Below are 13,498 nucleotides of genomic sequence, written 5' to 3' on the forward strand. Positions count from 1 at the left end.
TCATATCATCTGCAAATAACGAAAGCTTAACTTCTTCCTTTCCAATACTAATCCCCTTGATCTCCTATGTTGTCTTATTGCTATTGCTAGAACTTCAAGCACTATATTGAAGAGGTATGGAGAGAGTGGACATCCTTGTCGTGTTCCTGAATTTAGTGGGATGGCTTTGAGTTTTTCTCCGTTCAATTTAATGTTAGCTGTTGGCTTGCTGTAAATAGCTTTTATTATATTTAGGTAGGATCCTTGTATCCCTATTCTCTCCAAGACCTTTATCATGAAGGGGTGTTGAACTTTGTCGAATGCTTTTTCAGCATCTAATGAAATGATCATATGATTTTTTTCTTTCAGTTTATTTATATGGTGGATTACATTGATAGATTTGCGTATGTTGAACCAGCCCTGCATCTCTGGGATGAAGCCTACTTGATCATAATGGATAATTTTTCTAATGTGTTCTTGGATTCGGTTTGCCAGTATTTTGTTGAGGATTTTTGCGTCGATGTTCATGAGTGAGATTGGCCTGTAATTCTCCTTCCTGGTTGAGTCTTTGTGTGGTTTTGGTATCAAAGTAACTGTAGCTTCATAGAAGGAGTTTGGTAATGACCCTTCTGTTTCTATATTGTGGAATACATTAAGGAGTATAGGTATTAGCTCTTCTTGGAAGTTCTGGTAGAATTCCGCATTGAAACCATCTAGTCCTGGGCTTTTTTTGGTATGGAGGTTTTTGATAACCTCTTCTAATTCTTCGCGACTAACAGGTCTGTTTAGATTGTTCACCTGGTCCTGGTTTAACTTTGGTATATGGTATTTATCTAAAAAAGTGTCCATTTCTTTTATATTTTCCAGTTTTGTGTTATACAGGCTTTTGTAGTAAGATCTAATGATTCTCTGAATTTCCTCTGTGTCTGTGGTTATGTCCCCCTTTTCATTTCTGATCTTATTTATTTGTGTGTTCTCTCTCTGTCGTTTAATTAGTTTGGATAGGGGTTTGTCGATCTTGTTGACTTTCTCCAAGAACCAGCTTTTTGTTTCATTGATTCTTTGGACTGTTTTCTGTGTTTCTATTTTGTTGATTTCGGCCCTCAGTTTTATTATTTCCAATCTTCTACTTCTCCTGGGCGCGTCTGCTTCTTTTTTTTTCTAGAGCTTTCAGGTGTGTTGTTAAGTCCCCAATGTATGCATTTTCCGTTTTCTTTAAGTGGGCACTTAGTGCTATGAACTTTCCTCTTAGCACTGCTTTCATTGTGTCCCATAGGTTTGAGTATGTTGTCTCTTTATTTTCATTAAATTCAAGGAAGACTTTAATTTCTTTCTTAATTTCTTCCTTGACCCAGGTGTGGTTCAGTAGTTGACAGTTCAGTTTCCATGAGTTTGTCGGCTTTCTGTGGGTAGCATTGTTGTTGCCTTCTAACTTTAATCCGTGGTGATCAGATAGGACACAGGTGGACACTGATATTTTTTTGTATCTGTGGAGGTTTCCTTTGTTTCCAAGTATGTGGTCAATTTTTGAGAAGGTTCCATGAGCTGCAGAGAAGAAGGTATATTCTTTCCTATTTGGGTGGAATGTTCTATAGATGTCTGTTAAGTCCATTTGCTTCATTACCTCCAATAATTCTCTTAATTCTCTATTAGGTTTCTGTCTAGAAAGGAATCTGCATTGCATGTTATTATCATGTACACACTATCAACTGTTTGTTACTACATTTTCAGTGCAGATGCTGCCCAATGGCTCAGTTATAGTGAAACAAACATGAGAGATAAATGGATGGTAAATAGATAGATAGCAATGATAGACAGTTAGACAGATGATGGACTGGTTGACAGACAGTTCGATGGATAGATATAGATGATAGATAGATAGATAGATAGATAGATAGATAGATAGATAGATAGATAGATAGATAAATAGATAGATAGATAGAGAGATAATAGACAGATAGATGGCATATAATACATAGATGACATATTGATATAGAAAACATTTATATAGAAGTGTATTCATAGATATGCATATAGTACTTTACATAGTAGCATTTAATAAATGCTTGATAGTAATATATTATAAAATGTTTTTACAAAATAATATCAGTTGTATGTTTGCTTAAGAAAAGTTGATACCATAAGTACTTTTTTCTACTAAAAAATACTTTTGAGGTAATGAAAACATAAAGTGCTTTTTCACATGCTACAAAAGAGGTAGACACCAATTCATTTATTAAATTCCATCAAAGCAAGAAATATTCTAATACTTCAGTGCCCACCATATTGAAAATATCACACATCTCTGCAATTTCTATAGGAATTATGGTTGGCTAACTAATGTTGTGTAATGTACCACATTTTCTTTATCCATGCTTCAACTGAGAGGCATCTAGGTTGTATACCACCAGTAGCACAGGACTGAGATCAGTAATTAATGAATAAAACCTTCTGAAACTGAGAATCTTCTGTAAGGCAAATAGCATGGTCAACAAGACAAAATGGCAGCCTACATATTAGGAAAAGATCTTCAAAACCCCATACCTGACAGAGAGCTGATTCCAAAATATATAAAGAACTGAAGAAACTAGATATCCAAAATACCAAATAATCTAATTAAAATTGGGCACAGATCTAAACAGAGAATTCTCAACTGAGAAATTTCAAATGGCTGGAAGACCCTTAAGGAATTGCTCAGCATCCTTAGCCATCAGAGCAATGCAAATCAAAACAACCCTGAGATAACATCTTACACCTGTCAGAATGACTAAGGTCAAAAACACTGATGACAGCTTATGCTGGAGAGAATGTGGAGTAAGGGGAAGACTCCTCCACTGTTGGTGGGAGTACAAACTTGTACAACCACTTTGGAAATCAGTATGATGGTTTGGCAGAAAATTAGAAATCAATCTACTTTTTTTTAATTTATTTATTTATTTTTATTGAGAAAAGGAAGAAAAAAAACAAGTTTCCACCTCCTCCCAGCCTCCCATTTCCCTCCCCCCCCCACCCTTCTCTTCCTCCTCCCACTCCTCCCCCCCTCCCTCTCCAGTCCAAAGAGCAGTCAGGGTTTCCTGCCCTGTGGTAAGTCCTAGGTCCTCCCCCCTCTGTCCATATCTACGAAGGTGAACATCCAAACTGGCTAGGCTCCCACAAAGCCAGCACATTGCGTAGGATGAAAACCCCTTGCCATTGTCCTTGGCTTCTCAGCAGCCCTCATTGTTCGCCATGTTCAGAGAGTCCAGTTTTAACCCATGCTTTTTCAGTCACAGTCCAGCTAGCCTTGGTGAGCTCCCAGTAGATCAGCTCCACTATCTCAGTGGGTGGGTGCACCCCTCGTGGTCCCGACTTCTTTGCTCATGTTCTCCCTCCTTCTGCAAATCAATCTACTTCAAGTCCCAGGAATACCACTCTTGGGAATATACCCAAAGAATGCAGATCCACACCACAAGGACATTTGCTCAACTATCTTCACAGCAACATTTTTCATAATAGCCAGAACCTGGAGTTTATGTACTTTCTGATTTTTAGATCCATTTGCTTGGGATGCCTTTTTTCATTCTTTAACCACAAAATAGTGTCTTTTTGGAAAACAGTATCCATTGATAATAAGATGGATACTGTTTTCTGATTGAATCTGCAAGTCTGTGTCTCTTTATTAGGGAAATGAGACTATATATATTTAGTAATTATTGAAATGTGTATTTTGATTACTATCATTTTTGGTGACTTGGTGGTGTGTTCTTTGACTTCTTTTAATAGCTGTTCTGGTGGTGTTTGTTTACTAATTAATCTTTTGAGTACATTTATTCTTCCCTTGAGACTGAAGTATTCTTTCAATATTCTCTGTAGACCTTGATAATTGGTCATAAATCTCTTTGATTTATTTTTATTGTGGAAGCATTTATGTTTCCTATTTTAATAGTTTTGCTGGGTATAATAGTCTGGGTTGACACTTTTAATATTTAAGAAGTTATTAACTATCTAGAAAGAACTACTTTCTAGGTCATTTCAGCTTTAAAGTTTGTCAAATACTCAAGTATCATTCTAATAGACATATTTTCCTAAGTATCCTGACCTTTATTTATTGAAGCTTTCCATACCCTTTATTTATATTGTGATTTTGTGGGCTTATCATAATATTATGTAAGGAGTTTCTTTCCTGGTCCTGTCTGTTTGGAATTGTGTGAGCCCTTTGTATGTGGATGAAAATCTGTTTCTCTAGATGTGGAAGACTTTCCTTTCTGAGTTTATTAAAAATATTCTCTATGCCTTTACAGCAGTATTCTTCTCCTGTGTTCATGATTTGAGGTTAGGCCTTTTCGTGGCATTCCAAAGTTTTTCCATGTTCTTGAGTTTTGTAACTTTACCACTGACCTTTTCTGAATGATTCAGTTTCTCAATTTTGTCTTCCATCCCTGATACTCTATTTTCTACATGGCCCATTCTGTTATTAAGGCTTTCCCTGAGGATTTTATTTACTTTTTTATTTTCTATAAGACTTCATTATTGAGAATTGAAGATATGATATTAGGATATCTTGTTTCATGCTAGATATTGCCAAACAATAAGTGGCTAACTATTAAAATATAAAAATGAAACAAATGGACAAGACTACCTGAATAACCACTAAGAGAGGAATTTTCTAAACTTCACTATACTATACCCAAGGACTCAACAGGATGTCAAAATCAGGTATCAAGCCCGCTTTGAAACTTCCATCATTTTCATCTCAAAAGATTGTTTTTCCAGCTTTAAGAAGCTTATATGACTTAGCTTCATGGGTCAGACCAAAAAGTCAGCAGTCATTTGGGAAAAGGCCTGGCCATTGTATTCGGTGACATTTTATATTGGCAGGAAGTAACCATTTATGCAATTATTTTCTGTAATCCCTGCATTCCTGTTAGTATAAGCCAGAGAAAGGAAAAAAATCGCTGGATGATCATGTTCCTTAGTGTGAAATTGGAAAATAAAAGCCATCAGATTGCTGATCCCCTCTTCCCACTAGAATGCAATGCCTCTGCAGTGTGTACAATAAAGGCATAATGAGAATAGCTTCTTCTGGGGAGCAGGGAGCTTCAGGTGGGGATGCGTTCTCGTTACTTTTCCATCTTACTCACCAGACTTCAATTTCTTCTTGTAACAGTATCTCCTTGCAAAACCAACACAAAAGCACAGCACTGCTAAGATGTTCATTTCAAAATAGACCTGAAATGAAGCCCTTGAGAGCAAACTCACGGCATCTCTGTTTCATTACTCATTTTAGTCTCTCTTCATAACTGAACTTGGCGTGCCAATAATTTTTGCTTTGGAAAGGAAGACATAGTTAAAGAGAGAAAGATGGGGGAGGAGAGAGGGAGAAAAATAAAGAGGAAAAAGGGAGGAAGAAAGAGAAAGAAGAAGGGAAAGGGGGTGAATAGAGGAAGGGGAGAATAAAAAGGCATGTTATTCCTTTCATATTGTATTTGGTTTATTTGCTTGGCGTTTTTTCTATAAAGCAAAGGTAAGAAGAAGATAGACTTATCTAATGAAATACAAATTGTAGGTCCCATATCAATATTACTTACACTTAAATATTATTTTTCATACCCCATCTGAAATGTTAAAAGATTCACAGTCCTCTATACACAACCATTTTACACAGACCTGCCTGAAAAAAGATTGTGGGCAGATTTTAGATGGTAGAGATGGCTACTCTCCAGTGAAAGGTTAGAAAGCAGCAGGATAGTTCTTTTGTGAAAACGCACAGAAACTCCCAAGAAAAGCATCTACTAAAGATACTGTGCCAATCATAAATATCTTTGACCAACAGAAGATTCTAAAGTAATCATGGTCACTAGAAATGGGTACCGCAACTTTGGAATGCTGATCACCATATATACTCTCTAGAGACACTGGGCAGTGGCATCAACCCACATTTTACAGTCAGTAGTCACATGATCATGAGGGCATACAGTCAATACTCTATTGTGGGCTGTTTGTTCAAGGAATAATGTTTGGTTGGTGCATTTTCAACTTACACTATTTTTTTGAGTGGTAGCCCATTCTAAATCAAGGAGCATGTATTCTTACTGGAACAAGAACTCACATATGAAATTTATTTCTCTAAGTTACTAATATTAAGGCTATCAATGAAAACTGTTTTCAATATTTAGTGTGTGTGTGTGTGTGTGTGTGTGTGTGTGTGTGTGTGTGTGTAACTGGGAACTGAATCCATGACTTCATGTGTGCTAATTATCTGCTCTTTGACTGAGCCACAACCCTAGCCTCCCACACTCTTCTAAATTTTTGTAGTTTCCCTCTGTCCCTGAAAGCATGTCAAGTTAATAAGATTCATAATTGCACTTCACATGCATATTCATATTCCATTTTAACTCTTGACATGGAGTAAAAGCTGGAAACAATACTGTCCAATCTTATTATTCTAACTTGTATGAATGCAAATATGTTTGTCAGCGACATACAAAACTGAATGAATGGAAAATGTGCCAGCAAAGACTTACTGTGCATGATGCTAGTCTCTATTTAATTATTTCCACATTGATGTACTATGAAGAAACTAAAAAGACATTTAAATTATTAAGGATATACATATTTATTTCACAATTGTTCAAGAATTGGGGTATCTATACTTTAGAAGCTTACAAAATAAACGTTTTAAATCTAGAAATGTCTGCATAAACTTAAATTCCTAAAATAAAAAGTATATTTACATTAATGAAAAGAAAATATTTAATGACAAAATTCAGGTTTGGCATTAAACAACAATTTAACTATGTTTGCAGAACAATAAAATTTTTTGTATTTTCTGACACTCTCATAAAATGTTTCCGATTTCCTCTAGCTTTTAAAGTCAGGAAAAATCCTATATTGTCATTTTGATGAAAATGTGTTATTCAAATATTTAACATATATTTAAACATACAGCAGTACTATGCCACTAAATAAAAAATCATTTCTGCTGTATTGTCCCACAAAATACAATTTTAAGAAGCACAGTTCTTGTAAGATACAAACATCTAAGATTACTGTTGAAGATAAATACGTTTTGAAAGAGGCTAATCTTACCTGAGTCAAATTAAATAGAGTTAGACATGAAAGTCCTCATGAATAGTCTACTTCCTGCTCCTTCTCAAGCAAAGTTTCAAGCCAGAGGGGCTCCGAGTCCGCAGCTGTCATCTTCCCCACAGTTTGACCCATGAAGGAGCCTTTTGTTCTGCTGATAAGTGATACATTGTGTATTGCTCAGGTGCCTTGAGCGAACAGTATAGGCAACACAATGAGCCTGTCTCCAGGCCGTTTTAAGAAGGGGAAGAATAAGTTAGTTAGCTTTACCTGAGATGTGTTCCTTTCAATGGGACTTTCTTTGCCCCCTCTATTGTAAAATATCATTTTGTTTGACTATAAAAGCCAACTCCAGAGTTTGTCCCTTATGCCCCCAGTCTCAGTTCTGGGACAAAAGCAATAGGAACAGAAGCAAGCTGGAGATCACAATCAATCTCTCTCTCTCTCTCTCTCTCTCTCTCTCTCTCTCTCTCTCTCTCTCTCTCTCTCTCTCTCTCTCTCTCACACACACACACACACACACACACACTCTCTCTCTCTCTCTCTCTCTCTCACTCTCTCTTTCTCTCTCTCTCTCTCTCTCTCTCTCTCTCTCTCTCACACACACACACACACACACTAAAATGTTTAAGCTGGTTTTTTGAAGAGGCATGTTGGATGGACTTTATTAGAGATGCATTTTCTCACTTAAAGTGTCTAAACAACCAGAGTCACTTAAATATCCATTGATTCTATTTAGTTATCTCGGTAAGCAAAAGTGGTCTTTCTATGGCCTTGTAATTGGTCGAAAGTTTTTACTTTTATTCAACAAACTTCTAAATAGAAAAGTACATGTATTTAACATATATGTGACATTTAAGTACAAATTTAAAACATGTATCAGCTGAATAAACAATAACCTTAAAGGTTGTGTTTAAAAGTGGTGTTAGCTGGGAAGAGCAGGGGGAACGAAAACAAATAGGATCAAAGCAAATTATGAATAGTAAATAAAATCAATGTCAGTGTAGCTTATATAAATTATTTAGTAAAACCATTTATTTATTATATATAAAAGAAATATATATTTGACATACCTTCAAACCACAACATACAAAGCATTCTTAAGTAAATGAGGCAATTTTGTTTCCTATTATTTTGATCCAGTTTGTGAAGAAGCACAGCTAGGTTATCATGGAGTGTAAAGACGGCAGCTACAGAAGTGTATAGTATAGCCCCAAGTTCACTTTATTAAAAAAAAAAAACCTCGCTACATTATTGATTATTATCAGAAAAATGACATGGATTGGGGCTCTTAGTGAGTTTCACTGATCCATCTTTAATTGTTGTCATGCAATCACCAAAGTCGGTAAAGAATTTTGTATATAACATCTCCATATTTGGTAAAGTTCAAAAACATTTATTGGAGAACAAATAAAAGATTCTGTAAAATCATGTTGGAATACGCTGTGTTTCCAATGGTTGTCAGCTTTTTGGATGTACCATTGCATTACTGGCTGCATCATAGAGTCTAATTACATATGTGCATCATAAACACAATATTACAGTGTATAAAATGTTTAAATGCTTTATATACAAATGTCTGATGGACAGGTTCTTTATATACTTTACTAATCTATAATTCTTAGGGGCACAGAAAACAAACTAAAAAAGATAGTGATAAAATATTTATTAGAGAAATCTATCTTATTGTCATTGAGGTGATAAATACAAATCTTGAACTTATACAGGATATTCTGTAACTTCTACTTAATTAAGCCTTAGATATTGACATTATCTCAATTACTTTGTTCCTAATAATGTCCAAATAAATTAAGTATTCATTTCTTTTTCCAATTCTACAATCAGTTAAAAATTTTGCAGTTACAGAGCATTCTTTCCGTCATTTGTCAAAAGCCACAGTACACACTTCTAATCACAAATGTCCAATTCTATTACAGTTTATGAATGTAAATTTAAGTGATGAAGACATTAGTGTATCATTACATTAAATGAATACTGCATTCACTCATTTTTATGGTATTGAAAATATCACAATCAAAAGTATTAATTTTATTTATTAATCAATATAAAAAGAACAGGAACAAAGGAATGCAATAATTCTTCATGTTTACTAAGGCATTTTACTGGGACCATCAAGGTCAAATGCTTGCCGGTGTCTTAAATTTAGATAACAAGTTGGGATTTTTCTCAGACACATTTATTTCTTTGGTTAATGCAAACCCCCTGAGGTCATCTTGAAGTTCTTACATGACCCTGAAGGACCCATAGCTTCCAAATCCTTTCCACAAGTGCTATGCTGGATAAGAGAAAGCACTCTGAGTAATAAAATCCTCTTCTACCAAAGATCCAAAGACTGTGTGGACAACTTTATTTGAAGTTAATCATTTAAAGTGAAATTACTCCTTTGTTTTAAATCCGGGAAAGCTGATAATGAATGTGGGGCTCAAGATGAACTTCTTAAGCATGGCTAATTAAGGGAGTGACTAACCAACAGTTATGCTGTATAATTCATATTAGATACATACATGTACCTATGTATAAATAGCCCAGCAGTAGATATCCAACCCAAATGAACTCAAGAGTATTTTGGGAAGGTTTTATGTCTCACAGAACAGGGGAGGCAGAGAGACAGGAGTGAGTGAGAAAGGTACAGAAAGAGAGTGAATTTGAGTCTAAGAAGTAAACAATAAACTCTCGGTTCACTCTCACAAAAGCTTGCTCCCTTTTCACACCCAGTATTTTGCATCAGTAACTCATGTTTAAGACATTCACATTATTTTTTTAAAATGTTAAGATGATAGAAACATTTTCATAAGCCTTTAAGGACCACAGTCACAAGTTTGATTCAACTCCTACTCCTTTGTTCTATTTACTTCCTGTCTTGGGATGGTAGACAATGCTTTATTGTACTTTATATGTATCCCATATATTTCTTTTTTTGTTTTGTTCAATAAATTTTATTTAAAAATATGTCCTCCCATGATAACATACTATTATTTTGACAAAGCAGGGAGATGCAAAAGTTTAATCCAAGCTTTTTGGCATGTTTTTCTTCCTAAGAGAAATTGAAATGTAGCATCCCTTTATACAAAAGAGTCTTTCATAATTGATTCTGTGATGCACTTTTGGTATGGGAATCATCATTAATAGAGTTAATATAGTTCATACAATTTCAAAGCAAAGAATGTACAGGTGATGAGATTATTGATTTTTAGGTGTAGGTATCCCATATATTTCTATCCCAGAAATAGAACTGTACCAGCCTGTGTGTCTGTGTAGATATGAAAACAATGTCCTATTTTTCTTCAAGAAAGATAACTCTGTAGACCCTGCACATGGTGCCACCGTCTCTGAGTTCATATGCGTGTTAGTCCTGTTTTCTCTAGAAGACCTTGTTTCCTTGGTGTCTGTCATTCCCATCTGGCTCTTCCAACCTTTCTGCCTCCTCTTCTGCAGAGTTCTGAGCCCTGAGGAGAGGGCTTGATGAAGACATTTCACGAGGACTAATTAAGTGTTCTTTGCACTGTCTAATTGTGAGTCTCTGTATTTATTCCCATCTCCTGCAAGGGGAAGTTTCTCTGATGATGGCTGAGCAAGAAACTGATCTGTGAGTGCAGCAGAATGTTCTTAGAAGTCTCCAATTAATGAAGTCTCCAGTTAATAACCATTTGCAGAGGAAAAGTTAGTTCTCTCCAATTGAGTATACAGATGACTCTTAAGGGTACGTCCCATGCCCATCAGTAGATAACCAACACAAAACCAACTCAATAGTACTTTGGGATGGTTTTATGTCTCACATTCTTTGTCTGGACCTTTTGTTTTTAAACTTACAGATCTTTAGATTATATGCTTTTGTTGTTGGTTTTCTGTATGTGCAAATGTGATTGTGTCTATATCTGCGTTTTTTCTTGTACTTATTTCTGTTCATTTTGTTCTAGCTTGGTTTTTGCTAAACTAAATGTTTACAATGGGAAGCTTTGAAGAAGAACAAAATTAAAGATTGTCTTTGGACCTCCCTTGCTCATATAATCACTCCTTCTCTTCAATTGGATTCCCGGATCTCAGCCTGGTGCTTGGTTGTGAATCTCTGCATTTGGTGCCATCAGTTACTGGATGAAGGCTCTATGATCATAGTTGTGTAAATGGAGACTGTGTGTTCATTTCCCAGCCACCTACACCCAAAAAATGACACAGAAACTATATTAATTACAACACTGTTTGGTCAATGGCTCAGGCCTATTTTTAAATAGCTTTTACATCTTAAATTAACCCATTTCTATTCGTCTTTGTATCACAATGAAGCTGTGGCCTACCTGTGAGTTTCTGGGTCTTTCTACTTAGGCAGCTACATGGCATCTCCCTGACTCTGCCTTCTTTTTCCCAGAATTCAGTATAGTTTTCTCTGCCTAGCTCTATTCTGCCCTGCCACAGTGCAAAGCAGCTGCTTTATTAACCAATGGTAATAAAACATATTCATAGCATACAGAGGGAATTCTATATCATAGTTGTGTTATTAACCAATATGATTACAGGATAGGTCAGTTAGAGAACCCTCTCCACTATTGCTAAGAGTATTAACTGAAGTCATTCTTATGGTATCTTGGGAGGTTCCCTAGCACCAGGTTTCTCTGTATCCCTGTAGTGGCTCTATTTATCAAGGTATCTCTTTCATTGCTCTCCCACTTCAGCCTTCTCTCCCTCTATATTCTGTTCTCTCATAATCTCATCCTCCGTACCTTTTCCTTTACTGTACCACTAACCTCCAGTTTACCCAGGAGATCTCATCTAATTACCCTTTAAGGTCTTCCTTGTTACCTAGATTCTCTGAATCTATGGATTGTAGTCTGGTTGTTATTTGCACTTATGAGTGAGTACATACTGTGTTTATCATTCTCATTAGCCAGATCTGGAAGCATGCTGTTATTAAAGCATTTTTTGTTTATTAAAAAGAAAAAAGGAGTCAGTGACCAAGGCCAGAGCAAGCCTAAGGCAGCAAGCTCCACAAGAGCAGGACTGAGCCAGCAACCTGGACTGGAGCAGACCTGAGAGAAAATGCCACAAGAGCAGGTATGGGGGGGGGGAACTGCTGAGTGAGTGGGCCAGAGCTGGAGACTACTACAGGTTTGGGTGAAAATCTGGTACCTTTGGGGGAGTAGACCTGAGCCAGGACCCATGTAGGTCTGGGCATGAGTCTGGGACCCCTGAGAAACTAGGCCTGAGCCAGGACCTCTGTGGGTCTGAGAGCACCTGAATCTGGGACCTCCAAGGGAGTAGGTCAGAGCCAGAAACCTTTGCAGGATCAACCCCAAACCAGGGACCCTCTGCAGGAACAGATCCAAACCAGGAACATATATAGAAACAGGTTTGAGCCAACAACCTAGACCAGAGCAGGCCTGAGACAGCAAATTCTGCATGTGCAGAGCAAACCCCAGGATCACTGAGTGACCTCCAGGAACACAGACTGACAAATGGGGTAACTAGAACCATGGCACTGACTGTACCATGAGAAACAACCATCTGAGCCTTGGATCAACTGGCACCTAGAAGATTAGGCACCAGAGTCACAGACAGCCCCGACCATACCAATTAGAGGAAAAGATGAGTAGACAAGGTAAGAACACATGCAACACTACAAAGAGCAGAATAACACAAGTAAAATCTAGAGACCCTACAACACCAAGACTTGAATAACCAAATACAGATGAAGCAGAAGAAACTGACATAAAGAATAACTTTAGGAGAATGTTTGAGACTCGTAAAGAGGAAATGAGAAATTCCCTCAAAAACTGGAGGAAAAAGACAAACAAAAAATTGGAAGACATCAACAAATCCCTTAAAGAAAACCAAGAAAAAAATCAAACATATGAAAAAATTATTCAAGACTTAAAAACTGAAATAGAGACAATAAAGAAAACACAAGCCAAGGGAATTATAGAAACAGAAACCATGAGAAAATGATCAGGAACCACAAATGCAAACATAAACAGCAGAATACAAGAGATGGAAGAAAGAATCTAAAGTGCTAAGATACAATAGAGGAAATAGACTCATCAGTCAAAAAATAGCATTAAATCTAACAAAATCTTAACACAAAATATTCGGGAAATATAGGACACCATGAAAAGACCAAGTGTAAGAATAATAGGTATAAAAGAAGAAGTTCAACTCAAAAGCACAGAAAATATATTTAACAAAATTATAGAAGAAAACTTTCTCAACCTAAAGAAAGATATGCCTATGAAATTACAAGAAACATACAGAACACCAAATAGACTGGTTCAAAAAAAGTCCACTTGCCACATAATAATCAAAACACTAGACATACAGAATAAAGAAAGAATATTAAGAGCTGCAAAGGGAAAAGGCCAAGTTACATATAAATTACATATAAGGGTAAACCTATAAAATTACACCTGATTTCTCATTGGAGACAATGAAAGCCAGAAGTTTGTCA

Source organism: Microtus pennsylvanicus, chromosome 9 (assembly GCF_037038515.1).
Source record: "Microtus pennsylvanicus isolate mMicPen1 chromosome 9, mMicPen1.hap1, whole genome shotgun sequence".
Lineage (NCBI taxonomy): Eukaryota > Metazoa > Chordata > Mammalia > Rodentia > Cricetidae > Microtus > Microtus pennsylvanicus.